At 37.6% G+C, this 9,693-nt stretch overlaps 1 long non-coding RNA gene across 1 annotated transcript; it reads right to left on the bottom strand.

The window, feature by feature from the left end:
* Window positions 1–514: 514 nt before the first annotated feature.
* Window positions 515–9,050, bottom strand: LOC135199458 (uncharacterized). Its single transcript, XR_010311104.1, has 3 exons — window positions 8,931–9,050; window positions 6,346–6,473; window positions 515–619 (listed from the first exon to the last, which is right to left on the bottom strand). It is a non-coding gene; the product is annotated as an uncharacterized LOC135199458 (long non-coding RNA).
* Between the last annotated feature and the right edge of the window lie 643 nt (window positions 9,051–9,693).

Raw genomic sequence — 9,693 nt, 5'->3', positions numbered from 1 at the left:
AAGAATTGGGGTTTCCACTTAAGAGTCAGTCAAATACAAATTGGAGTTTCCACTTGAGAATTAGTCACCTACAAATTGGGGTTTTCACTTGAGAGTAAGGCAAATTGAGAGGCAGTAAAATACCAGTTGGGGTTTCATTTGAAAGTCAGTCAAATACAAATTGGGGTTTCCATTTGGGAGTCAGTCATATACAAACTAGGTTTTCCATTTGGGAGTCAGCCAAATACAAATTGGAGTTTCCATTTGGGAGTCAGTCATATGCAAACTGGGTTTTCCATTTGGGAGTCAGCCAAATACAAATTGGAGTTTCCACTTGTGTGTCAGTCAAATACAGATTGAAGCTTCCACTTGAAAGTCAGTCAAATACAATTTGGGGTTTCCACTTTAGCGTCAGTCAAATACAAATTGGGGTTTCCACCTGAGAGTCAGTCAAGTACAAATTAGGCCTTCCACTTAAGAGTCAGTCAAATACAAATTAGGGTTTCCACTTGACAGTTAAATACAAATTGGAGTATCCACTTGAGCTTGAGAGTCTATTAAGAACTGGGGTTTCCACTTGACTGTTTTTCTGATGACATCTTAGGCCACAGGATTTGCAAGTGCTGCTAGTAATATATATCTGAAAGGAAAAGTTAGACAATTTTTAATGCAAAAGTCTAAAACATCTCTAAAAAACAAATCTCCTAAGAGGTGACCATGATATCCTTGTGGAACCTTGTGGGGGACAGGATGTGTTAACTCTTTTGAGATTTAACACCTCCTTTACCAACCCTTCACTGTTTATTGGTGGTTATCCCACTGAATTCCATCATACCTCCTAACATTTAACAAGCCCTAATCGAATAAAATTTATTTTTACTCAGTTACTTTTTGTTTTGAATATTTTAATAAATAAAGTGGACACACTTTCCTGATGCTTATGTAGTTATCCTTTAAGGTACAACTACAATGTCACTTTCCTCAACAGATGTGGAGATTTGGGTAGGGTTGCAAGGCCCAACAACTGGGGGGGCTGGCGAAGGGTTGCAAAGCCCAACAACTATTGAGGTTGGAGAGGGTTGCAAGGCTCAAAAACTGTGGGGGTTGGGGAGGGTTGCAGGCCCGATAACTGTGAGGATTGGGGAAAAGTTGCAAGGCCTAACAACTAGGGCAGTTGGAGAGGGATGAAGGGCCCAACAAGTGTGGGGGATGAAGGTGGGTTGCAGGACCCAACAACTGTGGGGTTGAGGGAGGATTGCATAGCCCAATAGCTGTGGGGGTTGAGTGAGGGTTGCAGGACACAACAACTGTGGGGGTTGAGTGAGGGTTGAAGGGCCCCAACAACTGTGGGGGTTGAGGGAGGGTTGCAGGACACAACAACTGTGGCGGTTGAGGGAGGGTTGCAGGGTCAGAACAACTGTGGGAGTTGAGGGAGGGTTGCAGGGTCAGAACAACTGTGGGAGTTGAGGGAGGGTTGCAGGGCCTAACAACTTTGGGGGTTGATGGAGGGATGCAGGGCCCAACAATGTTGGGGGTTGAGGGAGGGTTGCAGGACCCAAGGACTGTGGGCGTTGAGGGAGGGCTGCAGGACCCCAACAAATGTAAGGGGTGAGGGAGGGTTGCAGGGCCTACCAACTGTGGGGGTTGAGGGAGGGTTGCAGGACCCAACATCTCTGAAGGTTGAGGGAGGGTTGCAGAGCCCAACAACTGTGGAGGTTTGGGGGAGGGTTGCAAGGCCAAACAACTGTGGGGGATGGGGAATGGTTGCACGGAACAAATTATACGTCGGCTAAGGAGTCCTAAGGTGTCCCAAAATTTCCGGAGACGAAAAATAAATGATCTATGTCAGCATTCATTACCTATGTGTGTTTCCCAACTCTGCATACTATTATGGATGGTAATTTCTGCAGTTGGCTGCAATTTAAAACTATTAGGCTCAAACAAAATGTGACTGATCACCTGCTGCACCGTTAAGTGTTACAGAGAGAGAGAGAGAGAGAGAGAGAGAGAGAGAGAGAGAGAGAGAGAGAGAGAGACGTTATCACAGAAACACAGAGACTATTATAGAAATAAGTATTGAGACTGTTCATAAAGAGTGAGACACATGGTCTTACGGTCATGATAGTGTCATTTTTTGTTTCTACAATGGTCTCTATGCGTTTCTATAATGCTTTCTCACTCTGCAACACATATTGCAGGTGAATATTCACCTATTAGTTTTATGCATGTGCCAACTGCAGAAATTATGATCCACAATAGTATGCAGAGTAATGAATGATGCAATTTGTGACCATTATCACTGCATCAGTTATAATTCAATGAGGAAGCAATTGAACGTATTTATGTCTGACCCAATACCCACACCACTTTTATTAAACTGCACAGGAAAGCCTAGAAAATGTTAATGAACCCTTTAATGTGATCGGAATATATCTACATTAGCTTGATACACCAAATGATAAAATACTACATGACCTTTTGATGAAATACTGGCGCACGAATATATCGTTTTTTGATATAATGTGTCAGATGTACAATGTAGAAAATGTTGTATATAAGGTAATACAGCTGAGATAACTTGAGAAGTTTACAGAGATGAAAAATTCACCGTATACTTTATATTTTTGCTTTCCGCCATGTTTAATACCAGCCACTCGGGGATGAACGCAAAAAATTAAATAAAAGACGGAGTTCTTATCATCTCAGTAATTTCCTCAGATTATCTCACCTGTAACGCAGGATATCTTCCTGCGGCCTTCTAGTACTTTAATTCTAACATACTATCATTAATACCATTTTTAAAAAATTGCCTTCGAGTCGTAAAGTCTAAAACAGCTAGTAAATAGGCAATTGATTTTTGCGTGGCCGCTCATCTCAGTTGTTCCATCATATAGCACAAGGTGCTTAGGCGGTGTTACGCCCATTTCCTTAACCACACACTCAACTTAATTGAAAATGGTGTTGCCGATTGCATACCAAAAAGCATTAACCATTTCTTGAACTATTTGAATTACACATCACTTGTTGAGTTCCGGTCATAAGCAGTGGGAATTACGATAGAACCGTATTTTTATTGTTTTTCATGTTAGGTCTAAAACAAGCGTTGGTTCTTGTTGGTAATGCAAAGTCTTTTGTTGTTCGTTTAATTAACTGGCATTTAATCAGTTATACATTATAAAGGATGATCTCTGCTGTGCGTTTATGTTTGGCTGTGTCATACAAAATATTAAGTGGCATTGATAGTTACAAGAGCATCCAAACCAATAATGACATACATTAAATACGATTGAAAATGTATGTAGAATGAAGCTAAAATGATTTCGTTAACCCTAACATTGGGAGAAAGCGTTCCTACGCCTGTCATGAAATTAAGCACAAGGGATCAAGGTTGCATGATAAAATACTTAATACAGTCTTTTAAAATGAGGCAGATGGTACCTCAAAAGCGACCTACTTCATTAAGTACTTAATTGCGTGTTTGTTAAACTTGTTGGTTAACCAGTGTTGTAGCAGATCAAGAATCAACTGCAATGCTGCATAGAAGTAAATGCAAATTTTATCTATTTCTGGAAATATCTCACCACACCTTGAGAGAAGCTACCCTGGTCTATGACACCATAATTAATTTGAGTGACATACAAGGATGTATCCTGACCCAAACTTTCAATAACCTAACTTGACCAAGTATTATTGACTGGTCATTGCTTCTACCTCGACACCTATCTACTGCCTATCCTGAAATTGAAGCCTATAGCACTTTAGGTAGTCTGGTTTCCGACTGTTTCCCCATTGATGGTAGACATGAAACAATGTAATGAGTAAACCTGATCATCTCCAAATGCTGCATATTTACTTGAATACACAGTCTTCGGGATTTTGGACAAAATACCACTTCCAGTGATGCAGATTAGCAACAAAAATGTTAATATATCATTATACGAATTCTTAAAATAATCATCCAGTGATGAACTGTTAGAGGGATCTCATAATTACGGCATTCCCCTACGTACAAGTGGGGCTAAATTTCAATGGGACTAACGCCACTCACAGGTAAGGGGTAGGGAAAACACAAAAACGAGTGGTTTGCACTATAGTTAGGGTAAAAAAAAAACGTTCCGAAGATAAATTGCAGGTAAAATCAGTGACTAGTCTTAGGCCTACGCACATAACTACGCTGTTTCGAAGTTTTTTTTTTCCACCTACCAATATACATTATTTTGCCTTGATTTAGTTTCAGTTTTTCCTTAAATGCCTTTTTGACTTCCAGTTAACATTTCACCCCCTCCACATATATCATAGAAACTGCTCTTCGATTACTGGGGTAACTTAGCTTGGTATCTGCTAAAATTTCATGTAGATTGTACAATAAACATTTCAGAAGGCTAAGTTTACATCACCGTAGACACTACTTGAACTAAATTAACGAGGGCACCACACTAATCTGGGTTCCATCTCCCATTGCACCCTATGGAACCAACAATTTCATTTGTTATATATAAGCACATATGCAAAGACCTTCGAAAAATTATAACCATATTCCTTACTTCGAAATTCCAAACTACCAGAGCACGCAGGGAAGAATTCCTTTTTCTTAAAATGAAAGACAATGTCACACGGAAAAAGATCTGTTACCTATTGTAAGAGAAGCCGTAGGTGTTCTACTGTCAGCCGTGTTGATCTTCAACAAGGTTCCAGTAACGTTCCTCCAGAATTGGAAATATCGTCGTGATTTATTTACTATTTTTAATGAATTCACAATCACCCTTTCCCATTAGGCATGGCTGTGCTATTAACAACTGTGCTGAGATACGAGGATTTCGAAATGGATTTATCTTAAACTCTGTGCTTTATATCAGTAACTTATCTAGACCCATTAGAAAGACATTTTAGCCATAAATCCTAGATTTAATGAATGTAATGATTTGGTTTCAAATAATTATTTGAACTTAAATTTTACATTTTCCTAACGGGTGAAAATACTTCTAAAAAAAGAAAAAAAAAAAAAAAAAAAACTGGCGACACCTACTGGCAGACGAAAAAACGAAAAATAACCGTAAAATAAAATAGTAACTGGCAACTGTGCTGTATACGAAATGATAGTCTCAAATGAACAAACTACGCAATACTTTATTACTGTAATGCACGAGAGAGATTATGCAGTGAAGAGATCCAATTGAATGTATGGGCAATTATTGGTAGAAAAGATACTCTAATTAAATAGTTTTTAATAGTATCAAGGAACTTTCACCGTACCATAATCTTCGCCAAAAATACCTATGGTCATCAGTTTTAATTACACTACGTAAAATCTATTGCATATTATAAAACCTATTGATTGTTAATTAAATTACATTAAATATACTTGAAATTAGTCGAAATTTTGGGTAGTTATGATGTAGTTTGATGCGAAAACGTTAAATTTTGTAGGGATTTTGGTGCGTGTGATTTGGTATACCAAAGGAAAACATAACTGAACGAAATATCTGACCAAATACGACTCTTGAAGTTGCTAAAATCTCACGTGATGTGCAAATCGCTTCGTCTTTTCCCCATCCTAAAAATTAATGCTTTGTAATGACGCTATCCCTCTGACACAAAGTTTTTGAAAAGAATGAAATAGAATATAGGATTTAGGTTAAAGGCCAAGGGTGGCCATAGGGATGCTGCAAAGTCCTTTACGTAATGCTTACAGTGCACCACGTGAGGTGCACTGACGGCGCTAACCCCCACGGGGACCAGCCCCTTCAATTACAAAACCCTCCATCTGTAGACTACTCTAGTCTGACTTCGGGTAGAGAAAAGTTAACAAATAAAGCTTATTTCATGTAAAATGGGACAACAATAATATGGTCTAAACTTGTAATGACCTCCTAATGTGCTCACTCATGACTCAGTCCATCCACACCATTCTCTCTCTCTCTCTCTCTCTCTCTCTCTCTCTCTCTCTCTCTCTCTCTCAAAAGAAATAATTGTTTTCATCCGTCAAAATACTTTTTGGAACTCTTCCTATTTACCCCATCTTCCATATATTGTGGCCCTCATATCAACCCTCATTTGACATATCAAACCTGAACCTCCTCTTTCTCAGAACGTATATTTTTCCTTGAATAATTTAGCATTCTCTGTTATAGACAAATTCAAGTTTATTATTTATATTAATATTGTGCTTATGAAATACAACAAACAGGTACAGATAATCAAAATCATTTAACGAAATGCCGAAGAAATAATTTTTGACTATGAACTTTATCAAAGAGGCAAACCTAGTTACATTTGAACTCTTATGACTAGAGACCTTGAGATACAATTTACGTACATAACAATCAAATTACGAACAATAAAATTCAACCACATTTCTGTACTTACATGTTCAGCAAATCGATAATTACTTCAGCTGAAGGCAATGTAGCCAAGGACAAAAGGATAAATTGGCAAATCCAATTGCAGAAATTTATATAAAAGTGTTGTCAATGTATCCTCTATGCGCCATATACCTGAAAGATAAAAGAAGGAAAAAATTAGATATAATATCATCAGTATTGTATGTGCAAGACTGATTGCCATATAACAGTCTTTTGATTGCAATATAAGTATAGCACTCTACATCACTGGTAGAGCCTATGTTTCTAGAATAGGATTGTTTAAATTTCTTGCTAAGTGTAAAACCATCAAATTTTCTTTCTAACATCACAAATCACATGTGATTATTGTTCTTTTTAACATCATCTCGCAGAGACTACTTTATAGTTGAGAATATTCGGCTGCTTTAAGCTCAGTCCTAAAGTAGCTAAAATAAAAACTCAAGTGTTGTGTTTGGATGTTACAATATACCTTCATGTAAGGTTAGAGGGAGAGGTGTCTTTGGGCATGAAACCATCTGGGCCTGGTAGGTTAGGTTGGCAAATTTCCCTTATTGCAAGGCTGAAGGAAATCCAGTGCCTTGATATTTAGAACAGTCTGCACAATTTGACACTTGAAAGAAAGAGACTTCTAACATCAACAAAGTTGAGGATTTTTCTAACTATCCTCCTAGAAACTGCCGCCTGAAATTTGATAATGTCCTAAAAATAGTAACAATAAAATGAAAAAATACACACCTACTTTGTTAGTTTTCTAGCCTTTATTATCAACCTAGTGTTAAAAGTTAATTAAATGGAATTTTGATCCTTATTACAAACATATTTATATAGCCCAAATGGGTGCACATCCGTGATAATCACTAACTCAAAAGTATTTTCAAAATCTGTAACAATTTGGTCATTTTAATGTTCATATTGAAACATACTGAGTGAATAGTTCACTGCAGCTTGAAGCTCCCTTACTGTGGGTTTGTTAACTTCTTGTACGTTTTGTGATTAGCTGTAATGCTCTAGATTGAATTATTTACTTTATAAAGAGTAACCAATCAACAACTACCATACAAAATCAAAATCTTTTCCTGGGGTCCCAGGTGGCAATATACTTGTTCTCTATATTAGTGCTACTGCTCCTCTAACTTTTTTTGTGGTAAATTTCATTGTACATTTCCATTTCCTTCATATAATACTAACGTACAAACAAACTCCTACAGCAGGACTTCAATAAGGGCTCTGGTATGCAGCTTAGTGTGACCTAGTTTGCCCTCATAATAGTAACCTAGTATGTCCTAAAAATAAATAGCCTAGTGTGACCTAGTTCACCATTATGATAAGTAGCCTAGTCGAACTTTCATGCCTTGTGAGAAGAGCTCCGATCAGTTTTATCCATGGTTTTGTTGAAGGGATTGATGAAAAAATTTATTCTATCTGCGGTATGGAAAGGAAGTCTCCAGTCCATTCCAGCTTCCATTGGAGAAGGAATTTCGCATGCATGATGATAAATCAAGGAGACAGAAATTGAGAAAAGAAGCAGTCATCTACCACGACAGACCCAAGCAAAAATGGACAGGAGTATCTCTCGCCCCCATCTATTTATTTTTCCCAAATAATCCTGAAGTTTCGTGATATTGGGTACTAAAGTGGGAAACCGTTGTCTTAAGGTCAGGGTAGACTGAAAAGGCGCAGAGAACAAAAAATAACCAGGGATGTAGGGAATTCAGTAGTACTAAATTATTTTTGACATCCTAGGTTAGGTTACGTTGGAAAATTTTGTAATACCGCTTCTAAATTATCCATGGCGTCCTATTTGTTAGGGTGTGAGTTTCTGGGCGATCAAGTAGGATCTAATTGCCTAAGGTACGCTAGGTTAGGATAGGATACATCACTGTATTCGTCTCAGAGCTGTGCCATATAACCTAAGGTTAGGTTAGGTTACTGTCCATTATTTCACTAAGTTTTGTATTCTGCTAAAGTTATCCCCTTTATTGCTATATTTCAAGGTGTAAGTAATAGGTTAACACACCATTTCTGACGGAAATGTTAAATTCGTCAAAATCACATGAAAACCAATCAGGACAATACATCTGACATAAGTGATCTACGATAGGTTACAAAGTAAACTTTACTATAATTTTTGGGTATTCTATGTGATGACTCACCCCTGAATTACTGCAAAATGTGTACTTCACAGGAATTACAACCACCCTGTTCCTGTGAAGTATACTAAAATCATTAACGATTCACATGCAGTTACGACTCTAAACGTGTCATTTATTCCTCGAACTACATGTTAACCAATTTAGAAACTCTCGAACCCCTTGAAAATGAAGTTATAAATTATGCAATAATAAAAAACAGTTCACAGTTATTTATCGACATTATTAAAGTCTAATCTATGATGATGACATCGGCCAAAGTCTTTCTGCAAAATATGAATGAAAATCTTTAACCCTGTTGTGGCTCACCTATATCATCTTCAACTTGGCAGAGCATTCACATAACCTTTCTAGCTACCAAAAACAAGGTGAAGCTGTACTGTTTAAATAAAGCCAATGATTCATATTAATAAATTACAATATTTAATGACAGACTTACCCTTATTCCAACTGTTATACGTTGCAAAAATCGCTATAGTTGCGCGAATGATTTCCAATGTCTTCAGTCACTAACCTGAGCAAGGAATGCCACGTCACCTGACATAACCCAAGGGTATTTTCTTCTTCTTCTCTTCTTCTTCTTCTTCTTCTTCTTCTTCTTCTTACAATAGATCTGCCTCCTCATGAAATATCAAATACCCGGGACCAGTCTGCAATGGAAGAAAAATTAAAGTTGCTTAAATATTAAATCAATATACTTGCATTACATCCAAATCATAGTTTTATATATATGTAATATATATATATATTATATATATATATATATATATATATATATATATATATGTATATATCAGCCTAATTGTTACTCGGAGTGGCTATTTTAATGAGCTTTAATTCTTTCTTGAACAGCTCATTTCATAATTGGTTTTGGCAGATGTTTTACGGATGGCTACTTTCCTTTACGTTAACCCTCCCTATTTATTTATCCGTGTTTGGGGCCGACACTAAGTTGGCCTTCCTTCACCGGCTCTCATCCCCCACCCCCACCCCCTCAGACACACACCACCCCCACCACCCCCTCTCCAAACCCCCAAACCCCCAAAACCTAGGTTATAGGTTATAAAAAACGTAGTAAATAAAACCTGCTAATTGACACTTCGACGTGTTATCTTTTTCAATCTCTTGCCTCGCGATAATAATTACGTGTTAATAACATGCGAGAGAGAGAGAGAGAGAGAGAGAGCGACTAACTTACTTAC

The sequence above is a fragment of the Macrobrachium nipponense genome, chromosome 11 (genome assembly GCF_015104395.2).
Source record: "Macrobrachium nipponense isolate FS-2020 chromosome 11, ASM1510439v2, whole genome shotgun sequence".
NCBI lineage: Eukaryota > Metazoa > Arthropoda > Malacostraca > Decapoda > Palaemonidae > Macrobrachium > Macrobrachium nipponense.
Note: the sequence above shows the minus strand (reverse complement) of the source record. Positions and strands in the feature narration are given on the sequence as shown.